Source organism: Macrobrachium nipponense, chromosome 18 (assembly GCF_015104395.2).
Source record: "Macrobrachium nipponense isolate FS-2020 chromosome 18, ASM1510439v2, whole genome shotgun sequence".
NCBI classification, from domain to species: domain Eukaryota; kingdom Metazoa; phylum Arthropoda; class Malacostraca; order Decapoda; family Palaemonidae; genus Macrobrachium; species Macrobrachium nipponense.
The window spans coordinates 47,077,566-47,090,065 of record NC_087211.1 but is presented as its reverse complement, the minus strand read 5'-3'; the positions used below and the strand labels follow the sequence as shown (position 1 = coordinate 47,090,065).

The 12,500-nt window shown below is 35.5% G+C and overlaps 1 long non-coding RNA gene across 2 annotated transcripts in view; it reads right to left on the bottom strand.

The window, feature by feature from the left end:
• The window catches only part of LOC135196750 (uncharacterized), an 830,226-nt gene that overhangs the window by 314,960 nt on the left and 502,766 nt on the right, over positions 1 to 12,500 (bottom strand). The gene's annotated exons all lie outside the window — the stretch shown is intronic.

Here is a 12,500-nt window from a genome sequence, read left to right as displayed (position 1 = left end):
AAAATGGGGGGAATGAAAAAGTCATTTTGCGTTAAAGACTTATCTACGATCAGAGAGAGAGAGAGAGAGAGAGAATCTATGTCGATAGGCATTATGAATATAATGATGTATTGAGTTTTATGCCTTCTGACAGAGAGAGAGAGAGAGAGAGAGAGAGAGAGAGAGAGAGAGAGAGAGAGAGAATATTTTCTTTACGTTGTTCTCATAAAACAGATGTTATGGTAATATTGTAAATACCAAATAATTCATGTGTATTAAGCATATTTAGAGAGAGAGAGAGAGAGAGAGAGAGAGAGAGAGAGAGAGAGAGAGAGAGAGAGAGAGAGAGAGAAGAGAGGCTGCATTTTAAAATGTGCAGAAGAATACACTGTGACATTTTTAACGTATGATGGAATATAAAATTTAGGCCAGACACTAGGTCATTCAGCGCTGAGAGAGAAACTGAGAGTAAAAAGGTTTGAACGGTGTAACAGGGGGAAAAACTCGCAGTTGCACAGTGAAACAATTTTTAGAGGGTGTAATGCAAGATGGAAGGAAGAGAATATGAATGGGGCTAAAGTACAAGGAATGAAAGGGGTTGCAAGCTAAGGTCAGGAGGAACGCTGCAAAGGACCCTTAGTAATGCCTACAATGCACAGTTCTATAATGTGAAATGTTGGATAAAATTTTTGTGTTAAATCAGTGATATCAACGAAACTCACTTTCACAACACAAGTAAATATCCTTGTAGAATGATCAATGATATCAACGAAACTCACTTTCACAACACAAGTAAATATCCTTGTAGAATGAAAGACAAGAATTTGAGAAATCTTTCATGATTGATGAGCCGAATAAACACATAATTTCTAGTTTTCTGTAAAAACTATTGTGCCGGCGTTTTGTCTGTCCGTCCGCCCTCAGGGCTGCAAATTGGTATGCTGATCATCCAACCTCTAATCATAAAACATACCAAATGGCAGCCCTCTAGCCTTAGCAATTTTTATTTTATTTAAGGTTAAATTTAGCCTTAATCGCACTTCTGGAAGCGTTATAGGTACCAACAGTATAGGTCATCATCGGACCGTTGCCGAATTCCGTCGGCCGTGGCACACCAGACAGAAAACTCAATTGCGCAGAAGAAACTTCAAGGCATTTTTTACTTGTTTCTTTAACCAAGTTACGTCCTTTTCAAAGACATTACAATCAAACTTGGTGAGAAATGCGTTTTCACAATCAGTTAATTATGTCACGCCACGACACCCGCTCCACACCGCCCCCCTCTCCCAAATAAAAAAAATATGCTGTTAAATGCCACATGCTGCTAGATACGCTTACTTCTTGCTGTAATGAATACAAAAAAAATATGAATAAAAAAAATAAAATAAAATAAAGAAGGGAATCATCGCCTGCTGATAAAGAAGGGAAATTAACCAGTCTTTCAGATTGGAAAACGTGAAAGAATTATGCAGAGTCCAAGCGGTAACCTCGAACCAATACAGAAAAACTTTTAAACAGACCAAGTGATAGACGGAACTCTTCCTGAAATCATGGTTCTGTGCCATTGGCTCCAATTCTTGCAATTATAAACACTTACTTGTTGTACTTAGCATTTTATTGGGTTCAGGCGAAATGCGAACCTTACTTCGAAAAAGTGAAAATGGAAAATGCCTGAAGCGTCGTTTTCTAAAATTGCCAAGGCTGAATTTTAAAAGATATAAATGCTCTACATAATTACTTAATCATGAGGTCGTTTCCATCATGAGATGATTAATATAAAGGTAGGTTTACACCTACGCACGTTTGTGTTGCGGGCTGTTACAGCGTGGGACCGCAAGAAACCGCCAGAAAATTGACGAGGTGGGGAGAAAAAATGACTGTTATTGGGCGGCGTGGCGCGGACCCGTGGGGTGTGTTACGGGCATGTCACGGCGTGTTGTTGCGGTGTCTAGCGTAGTGTTACGGCGTTGGTGCGGTTTTATGGTCGTTGTTGCTATGCCAGGGCACGTGCTCTTGCGGCTTTGTTACTCCGTATAGTGGTGTGTTGCAGGTGGCTTGCGGTGTTGTTGCGGAGTAACATAATTCATAATGAGACAAATGAGAAGCAAATGAAGGACATAACAAAAATACTTATACTAAACAGCCATGTAAAGCATAGAAAGTAAGAAAATGAACATGAAAAGCATAGAAAGTAAGAAAATGAACATGAAAAGCATAGAAAGTAAGAAAATGAACATGAAAAGCATAGAAAGTAAGAAGACATGAACATGAAAAGCATAGAAAGTAAGAAAATGAACATGAAAAGCATAGAATGTAAGAAAATGAACATGAAAAGCATAGAAAGTAAGAAAATGAACATGAAACGCATAGAATGTAAGAAAATGAACATGAAAAGTATAGAATCTAAGAAAATGAAATTGGGACTTGGTTTATACCTTAATATTTCCAACTGCAAATATCATATATTATCAACTGAGGTCAATATGTCTTTAGTCTGCTACTGATTTTTCATTGTTCCCCTGTTAATAACTATGTCCAGTCAATGTTAATTATTGTTTCATTATCATATTCGTATGTGTTCATGTTCATTTGATCATGTCCTCAATATTATATTATTGTTCTTTACCTTGTATGTTATTATATCATTTGATGGCCATATTTATTTCATGCTACATTTCATTTTATAGTTCCAGTTATTTTCCGAGTTCTATTTATTTCAAGATTTCCTGTTATATTTCTTCATGTTATTATTATTTATGGCCATGCTTTTTTCATTTTTCAATTTCATTTCACCCAATCATATCATCATATATATTGTCATGACATATAGATTAAGCATCAATAAGGAAAATGTAAATGCAAGTCAGTATTTCAACATATTTATTACAAAAAGAAACATTATGAATGATATAAAATGTACAAAATCATTTAAGAAAATAACTAAAAAATCATTTATCATTAAGATAATAAAATTCTATTTATTTATACATTGTCGACAGGCTGCCAGAGCGCGAATGATGCCCCCGTGGTCTGTCCGGCCCCTTTTATCCTCCCCAGAATGCGCGGCAACCTTCCATCCAATCGACCTATGTTTTTGTCAAAATTAAGAGGTGGTTGTGGAATTATTGATATTCAGTGTAAAGCGAAGTCAATCATGTTTAGTACATTTCTAAAATGTTTAAAAGATCCTTGTTTTGGTTACCAAATGATTATTTATTATTGTAAAGTCAGAGCAACCTACCTTATAGAAAATGAATGCCAACATCAGGATTGCACTATTTTTCACCTAGTTTTTATGAAAGTATGATAAATATATCACGAAGTGCTAATAAGAAATATTGAAAAATTGTATCCACTATTCAACTGGAAACTAATTTGGGAACATGTAAATAATATGTGTATAGAAAATAAAAGTAGAGAAATTTTGTTTAAGTATGTTCATGAAGTTTTAAGTACAAATGATAGGCTAGCCATGATGAAAATAAAAGATGTTAAGGAATGCGGTTGTGGATGCATAGAAACTAATATGCATATGGCATATTTCTGTCCTTTGGTTAAGAATTTGTTGTCCTGGGTATTCGAATTGCTTAGAAAATTTTGTAAATTAAAAACTAATAGCAGGTTAAGGATTTTAAAACTAGATTTTGAAGCAAACTCAAAAAGGGATGAAAATACAGCAATGGTAATAATAGCAGATTTTATTTCAAGTATATGGATGGCAAGATATTTGGGAATAAGTACTGACCAGCAAATTATTAAATATATAAAGAATAAACTGTTAAATACATTTAATGCAAATATTATAGGATTTAAGTCTAATGTTAACCAAATTTTCACGAATCAGTATGTTTCTAATTTAAAAACATTTAGAAAAATAATAAATTGTAATATTTTTTTTTTTTTAAATTTTTTATATTAATACATAGGTCTTATAATTTGTATATACAAAATTGTAAAATATAATTTTGTAAAATAATAAATTGTAATATTTTTATATTATACATAGGTCTTATAATGTATATACAAAATTATAAAATATAATTTTGTAAAGTAATATTTCTTAATAAAAGACAAAGAAAAGTATTGAGGTTCACCTAAAAAAAAAGAAAAAAAAAATCTATAATACTCCCTCGCGGGTGGTACGACGTCGCACCACATCGCACCACGTGGGGTGTGGTGCGGTGTGGCACGGCACTGTGCGGGTTCTTACCTCTTTTGTTGCAGGGCCGCGCCACACCGCTTACGGCTTCGTGCGACTTCATCAACCTGACAGACGCCGCGCATAAATTTGAAATTATTTAAAATCTGGACGGCGTCGTGCGGCTTTAACGGTCTTCGCCTGCCCCGCGAGGTGGCGCGCTTTTGGTGCGTTTATAGATAGGTTTCTTGCGGTCCCACGCCGTATCAGACCGCACCACAAAAGTGCGTAGGTGTAAACCAGTCTTAATTCTGCTACAATAGTAGTGACCAATTTTAATTCTACCCGAGCTTTTGACTTCGGTTATATGACAGGTATGATAGGCTACCTGCGCCGTACACGTTTGTCACGTGATCAAATCATCGCTATTAGAAAAGAAAACCGAATACTACTTTTAAAGTGTTGATCGTCAGTTATTATTATTGAAGAATTACATCTGTTGTTGATGCCCTTGTTAACCGAACCTTGACATGCATCTGAATTCGACACGTAAGCATATATGAGTAGCAGTGCACGTTTATTCTCCTAGTGGTAGTTATGTCGGCAAAGCGTCTTCGCTCTACTACTCAGAGTGCGGTTTCGAATCCTGCTACGGACGTCTGAATTGCTTCAAATCCTTTCGTTCGGCTCTCAGGCTTTGCAGTGACACGCGTATCCAGAAAGTGTGAGGAATTCGAGAAGCTAAGATGGCGGAGCTGTTGCTATTGCAATCACACGTAGCAGTACCTTCCTATGAAAGTGCGTCTAAGTCTGGGCTTAAGAGACTGGTGTGGACCTCCGGTTACTCGGGCCAAACGCGCAAAGAAATCCCGTCTTTGAATGAACGACGACTTGTGTCTGATCGTTTCTTTTGATGCTGCCTGAAGAATCTGCTGCTATCCCTACGACTTCCACTATGAGGTAAAAGGGGATTGTTCGCCATCAATCTTTTCTCCCCCGAGGCACCGGATGGTTTCAAGGTTTCATTAAATTCCTCGCGGTCGAACACCTTTCGACAAGAAATGATAACAATGATAGCAGCAATTAGAGAAAGTGAAAAAAGAAAGGAGCTCGATAAAGCAGAGAAAGCAAGCCGCTCCCTCCCACTTGAGCTTGCAGTGGGGGAAGATTCTTTGCAATTACGGCAGCAATGCACACAAGGTATAATTTCCTGTCGACCACCAGCATCTTGGAATGACCTTTTAAGAGACTCCTGATGAAGCCTCTGTACAGAAATAAGACCGAGAAAGGGCGGAAGACCCTCATTAGGAATCCTTAACTACTGACTGCGCATGCGCGAGGAAAATAATTTCGGGGCTTTTCAGCGACGTTGATCCGCGAAGGTATAATGTAAAGCCATCAATAAAATTGATATTCTGCCCCAAAAGGTACTTAAGAATAATTGGCATATATTCTTAAGGGAGGAAGGGTACGCAATACGTCATTAAACCCATAGCAGGCCATTGCACACCTGCCTTCGTTGTGGCTTAATGTTTCTAGGTATAATGCAATCAATAACAATTATTTATCATCTGTCATTCTTATTATTATTGCTTATTATCTATTATTATTATCTGTTTATACCCAATGTTGGCGATGCTCGCTTGTTTGTTTATTACCCTAAAAACTGCTATCGTAAGTATATAGAATTTTCAAGCACGCTACTGATCTAATTACTGATCTGCAGCAGGTTTGTATGTTGTATTAGTTTATGACTGAAATGAAAATGTTTTTGTTTTCACTGGGTCAAAAAAAAAAAAACTTATGTGTTCATATGTGTAAAAAGACTCAAAACAACAAGAAGGGGTTGTTTCAAGACATCAAAATGAAGTTCGGAAAAGTAGGAAATACTGAGGAAGTCGGAGAATCTTGAAGTGGCGTATCTATTCATTTTTTGTGATAAGCCAGTGGGGTATTTTTCTTTAGCTGGAATGCTTCAACGCTAACCCTACCAAAAACATTTCATATTCTGTTAAGGATCTTTAACAAAGATTCAGGTGGTGCTGAAAAATTATTGAGAGTTGTTTTGTATATACATATATATATATATATATATATATATATATATATATATATATATATATATATATATATATATATAATATACATATATATATATATATAATATATATATTCTTATGCATCCACACAGACAACACACACACACACACACACACACACACACACACACACACACACACATATATATATATATATATATATATATATATATATATATATATATATATATATGTTTTATAAATATTGCTAGCGAGTAAACAATTCGCATATCTTTTTCGATTGTCAGCAAATCGCAATATCGTGTTTTCTCGTTTATGCGTTGATGAAGACCATTTTTCGGAGAGAGAGAGAGAGAGAGAGAGAGAGAGAGAGAGAGAGAGAGAGAGAGAGAGAGAGAGATTTCTTTGAGGCTCTCCTTATTCTAATTGTGATATGATAATTTGTACATTCTTAAGTATTCCTTCAAGAAGAATGTGTTTGTGATTGTTGCCTATTACGTTAAATCTCCATTTAAATTATCTCAAGGAGAGAGAGAGAGAGAGAGAAGAGAGAGAGAGAGAGAGAGAGAGAGAGACGACAACAATAGTATACTTTTCTAATATTGTTTTCCGGGGTCAGAATCTGACAGCCTGAAATACATTTTGAAAATTGCTTCTTTTGTGTATTTTGAGGTTGATATAGCTTCTCTTTTAAGCGATTCAAAGCCTCTTGCAGAACGAAGAGGAGCATCCAAGTATACCTCTCTCGAGGCAAAGTTCCAATTTAAAATCTTCTCAAAACTTCCTGCGACCCACTGTGGTCCATTGACAACCAAGTACATAACTAATCGCATTAGTTAAAGGAGGTAAATGTGTTTAACGGCATTAGCCCAGGTCGTGCCTTCCCTGTTTGGGATCGAACCCTAGCTAGCTAACCTATCGGATTTTATCAATGTATCATATTTCTTCTGCTACCCGTTTTTTTTTTTTTTTTTTTTTTTTTTTTTGCATGTGAGACATTGTTCATCGTATTTGTGGGCGTAAACGTGCACATGCTATGCCGATGTCAAAGAAGTAATGTTTTGTACAATGGAAAAATATACCCACAAGATTACCGAGAACAACTTGTTTATTTGTAACGCATGTGAGGCCCTTTCTCCAGGGATGTGTAGGTGGTCCAGAAGTGTTCTGGAACTTCTTCTTGTCGAGCTGTCCTTTATGTGATGGTTGTCCGGGTTTCCATTCTCTTGAGATTTGTTCATCCCCTCCTGTCGTTGTGATATCCTGAGCTGATGGTCAATGGGAACAAGATGAAGTTCTAGAAGACTGCAGCTGGGCCTTGACCCAGTCTGATCACTTACACATCTCTTGAGAAAGGGCCACACATAGGGCCAGAGAGTATTCGAGTTTTAAGTAAAATACTATGTACATACTTACAAGCAAACAACTTACACCCAGTAATCGTGTGGGTTTCTTTGTGTCCATCTTCAGAAGAAAACTGAAAGAAGTTTTTATTTTGTACAATGATAATCTCTGCAAAAGACGTGTACCCTTTATTTGCATACAAAGACTAAATCTCTTTGACTGTTGCTGCTTAATATTACCTAACAAGGATCTTCACAAATCAAAGAAAAAGTTGAAAAACCGGAAAACATTCATTTTCTTTTTTTTATACATATAAATCCCTCAGTGACAAGATATAACTTTGATTCTGTTTCTTATTTCTTTGAAGAAAATAATACCAACGTCATTTTATTAAAAATATATTGAAGAGTCAGATTGCTTTAAATTTATTTTTCCGAATCAAAGTTTGTTGATCCTTCCATGATGATATGACAAAGAATACTAAAAGAAACGCACTGAAGATATTTCACTAAATACAAGTATTAATTTCCTAATAATATCTAGAAAACGTACGCTTCTGAAATATTCGTATTTCATTACAAACCTGTCGAATGTTTTCGAATCATAACAGCTTCCAGGAAGTAATTTAGCCGTGACAGTAAAAAAAAAAAGGTGTAATGGGGGGAATAATAATGCATTTACCTACAGAATAAAGTATGCATTATGTAATTTTATGGACTTCATTACTAAACACTGAACACAAATCTATGTTTTTTGGAAGTCAGTAAAAAAATAAAAGTGTATTGGGAAGGATAATAATGCATTTACCTACAGCATAAAGACAAAACACTTAACGTATTTAATTTTCTCATATACAGACCTTTAACTTCTAATTCTCTCACGAGTGATCATCATACAGATAACAGGAAGCTATCCATTAACCTCCATTAAGAGAAATATTATTCAAACATTATGCTTTTACAAAGTATTTCCAAATTAGCTTTGTGGCTACAGAATTCCTGTATTTATAATGTCAGTGCTGTATCATGCCGTGACCAGTTGTAACTGTTGACAGTAAGATATACAAAAATGTGCTATTGCCTAATGGTGATTAACAAATAACAAACACGTACATAAAATGAATAAAAATGAAAAGCTACATAAATAAATGGAGACATTAACAGACACGGTAACTGAGATATTAATGAATTAAATTACCGTATCCTCGCGCTACAAAACGGCAAGTTTTGTATTTTGGAACAATCAATGGCAGTGGCTTTGGTTCATTGTTTGACCAGTATACTTTAGGTACTTATCATTTCCATTAGCCTTTACCGATGAGGTAAAACAGATATTGACCTGCCAATAGCTAAACGACCCTCAAGCTTATGGAAGATATATATATTAATAGAGTTTTAAAGATATTTAACGCGATAGGTCCTACGTGACATGTAACTGTTGCCTTGTTCCATATGGATAGGGGTCAACTTCTGAATAATAATAATAATAATAATAATAATAATAATAATAATAATAATAATAATAATAATAATAATAATAATAATAATAAGGCACGATCCCAAGATCCCTGAAAAGGAACCTGGAAAAACTAGATGCCGAAGTAGCTCCAGAACTCATGCAGAAGTGTGTGCTCCTAGAAACAGCACACAGTGAGAAAAGTGATGGACTCCAAAGGAGGTAGGATGCAACTCGGAACCCCACACTATAAAATCCACCCAGTCGAATAGGAGGACTGTGATAAAAAGAATAACAATAATACTGATAATACCTTGTCCTTATTAACTTCTACTCATGTGAAAAAAAGTTAACATTATTAAAACAAACCATTACCTTCCTTATCAGGACTATGAACATCAGCCAGGTATTAGCAAATATCAGCCTTGATAAAAGAAAGTAATAAAAAGGATTGAAAAGAAGAATTGGAAAGACCTAATAAAAATCAATTCCACTGATGTTGCCATTCTCCTTAATAATAATAATAATAATAATAATAATAATAATAATAATAATAATAATATAATAACAGCAATAATAATAATAATAATAATAATAATAATAATAATAATAATAATAATAATCATAATAATAATAATAATAATAATAATAATAATAATAATAATTGTATACGGTCCACAATAATACATCAAAGGTAGAATGTGAGATTTTATGAAAATGTATACAAAGCTTTCGAACCCTGGATCTTCAGTCCAAATAAGTAATTAGATATAAAATGTGACGAGGTAAACTTCTGAAAAGATGACGTATAGGGTGGATGGCGGCGGTGGTTACGTCATCTTTTCAGAAGTTTACCGCGTCACATTTTATGTCTAATTACTTAGTTGGACTGAAAATGAACCCAGAAAGCTTTTTATACAGATTTGTATCAAGTCTCACCTTCTACCACTGATATAATATATTGTGGACCTCATATAAAGTTACTCCTGTTCTCGCCCCCTTGAACGAGGAAGGTTATAAGTCATGATAACCTGAATGAAGACATTTCCATAGCCTAGCTACAGAGGGAAAGATCCCGTGACCGAGAATCTGTCTAATCATTCTGAAGATTGGATGTGGCCTCTAAGACTCCTAATCCCGCCAGGAGAGTTTTCTGTAAATCCTGTGGAAATCTCTCATGACATTCAGTCAGCTAAGAGCTATGGTATTTAGGTTAACATGATATAAATTTAAAATTAAATAAACTTTTTATAGAGGACCATTAATTATGTTACAAAATCATCTTCCATACATATGGAAAATAATTGTTGATGGAAAAGAGAAAACAGAAGTGAAAAATAGCATATATATACATACATACATACATACATACATACATACATACAATCATATAAAGCAGCAAAATGGTGTGTAATATATTCATAAACAGCGACTGCTATCAGAAACACAGGAATTGATACTTAAAAGCATCGTATGATTTCCAATCATGCATGTCCATAGTTGTTTTGACTCTTTAGTGAGACTTACTCAGGCACCAATCTAACTTTAACTAATCCTAACTTAGCTAAACATAACAATAACTATCTCAGTCTTATCTAACTTGAACTTACATAGAAAAAGGAAGTGTGAATCGTCTTGCACTGGGAACTGTGAGTGTGTGGAGCCTGGACAGACTACGATGGTGACGTTGCGCAAAGCGGGTTGAACCGTTTCAAAGGCAACTCCCTACTACTACTACTACTAGCACACATTACGGCCGTGAACAATGAGTCTGCAGGCTTCATTATCCTGTCCTGACAACCTACCAGAGAGAGTTAAAAGTTAAGTGCATCTTAGTTTTACCAGACCACTGAGCTGATTAGCAGCTCTCCTAGGGCTGGTCCGAAGGATTAGTTATTTTTAAGTGGCTAGGAACCAGTTGGTTACTTAGCAACGGGAGCTATAGCTTATTGTGGGATCCGAGCCATATCGAGAAATGAATTTCTATCACCAGAAATAAATTCCTCTGATTCCTTGTTGGCAGAGCGGAGAATCGAACCCGGACCCTGAGACCGGTAGACCAGAGAGAGAGAGAGAGAGAGAAAGAGAGAGATAGAGAGAGAGAGAGGAAGGGGGGGGGGGGGGGGTGATTGCCGGGAAGGGCACCTTATGATTAGTTCCAGATCTCTGTTAGAGCCAATAACAACTTCATAAGAAAAACAGTACCTCTACATACTGCACAATATGAACGTCTAGACCAGCAGTAATTTCAACAGTAAAAAGTACAAACTTTGGAAGACCTTGAATATTACCTAGTGGAACATCAGGCGAGATATATCAAGTTAGTCTACAAAGTAATAGATTGAGACGTAAAAGCCTTATGGTTAAACATTCAACAGACAACCACAAAATCTATTTTGACAAAGTACTTACAAAGGCGATGGAATATCAATTTTACAGAGAATTTAAGAGTGTACTGGAATGATAAACATCGGTGTCAATTGCAGTCATCCATTGCAAGTAATTGCCGCCTTCCATAATGCCCGCTTATCTTGAAGAAAAAAATATAAATACATAAATATATTTATACCTATATACACATATATATGTAGTATGTATAAGGATAATTTTTTAATATAAAAAAATCAATTTGGTCTATTCAGTACCATGTGAAGGCATTAACATACCAATTATGTAATCATTCCGTTAATAAGTGTCATATTTTTCCACTTATTATTGTAAAATACTAAGATGATTTACTGTAAAATATTGATCGGTTCATTTCATAATTTGCAATGGCAGATGTTCAGCGGACGGATACCCTTCCTGATTTCCTTATTTATCCGGGGTTTGGAAATATAAAAAGCTTAATCATTGCTAAAAAATAACAATGTAAAGTTTGCAAAACTTTTTTTTTTCAATTACGACGATTTATCAAGCATCTTCAACTACGCACACCTCTCTCTCTCTCTCTCTCTCTCTCTCTCTCTCTCTCTCTCTCTCTCTCTCTCTCTCTCTCTCTCTATGACAAACAGAGCAGCTACCTCCCTCTCTCTGTATGACAATTTATCATGCATCATCACATCAAGCAACACAATCTCTCTCTCTCTCTCTCTCTCTCTCTCTCTCTCTCTCTCTATGACAATTTATAATACATCATCATGCAACACAACTACCTCTCTCTCTCTCTCTCTCTCTCTCTCTCTCTCTCTCTCTCAACCATTTCATCATACTTTCAATCTTCTCTTATGCAACATACTAAGCAAGATGTATAACTTGAATCATTTTACTGAAAACCAGGCAGAGACATTCTTTGCGCGTATAGCAAATTGTTTGGAAGATACGAATGATGTTATCACTTCCTTCAAAATTTGCCCTTACTTCATCTTACGCTTTTAGTAAACTTATACAAAGGACCTGAGACTTACAACTGTTTATTCACTGTGATATTCAATAGCCGAGAGAAAAGTAAGAGTCACGTTTCACACCTCGTAAATACATTTCAAATTGTGACGTTTGAGACGCAAATGGTCGCGTCACTCGAA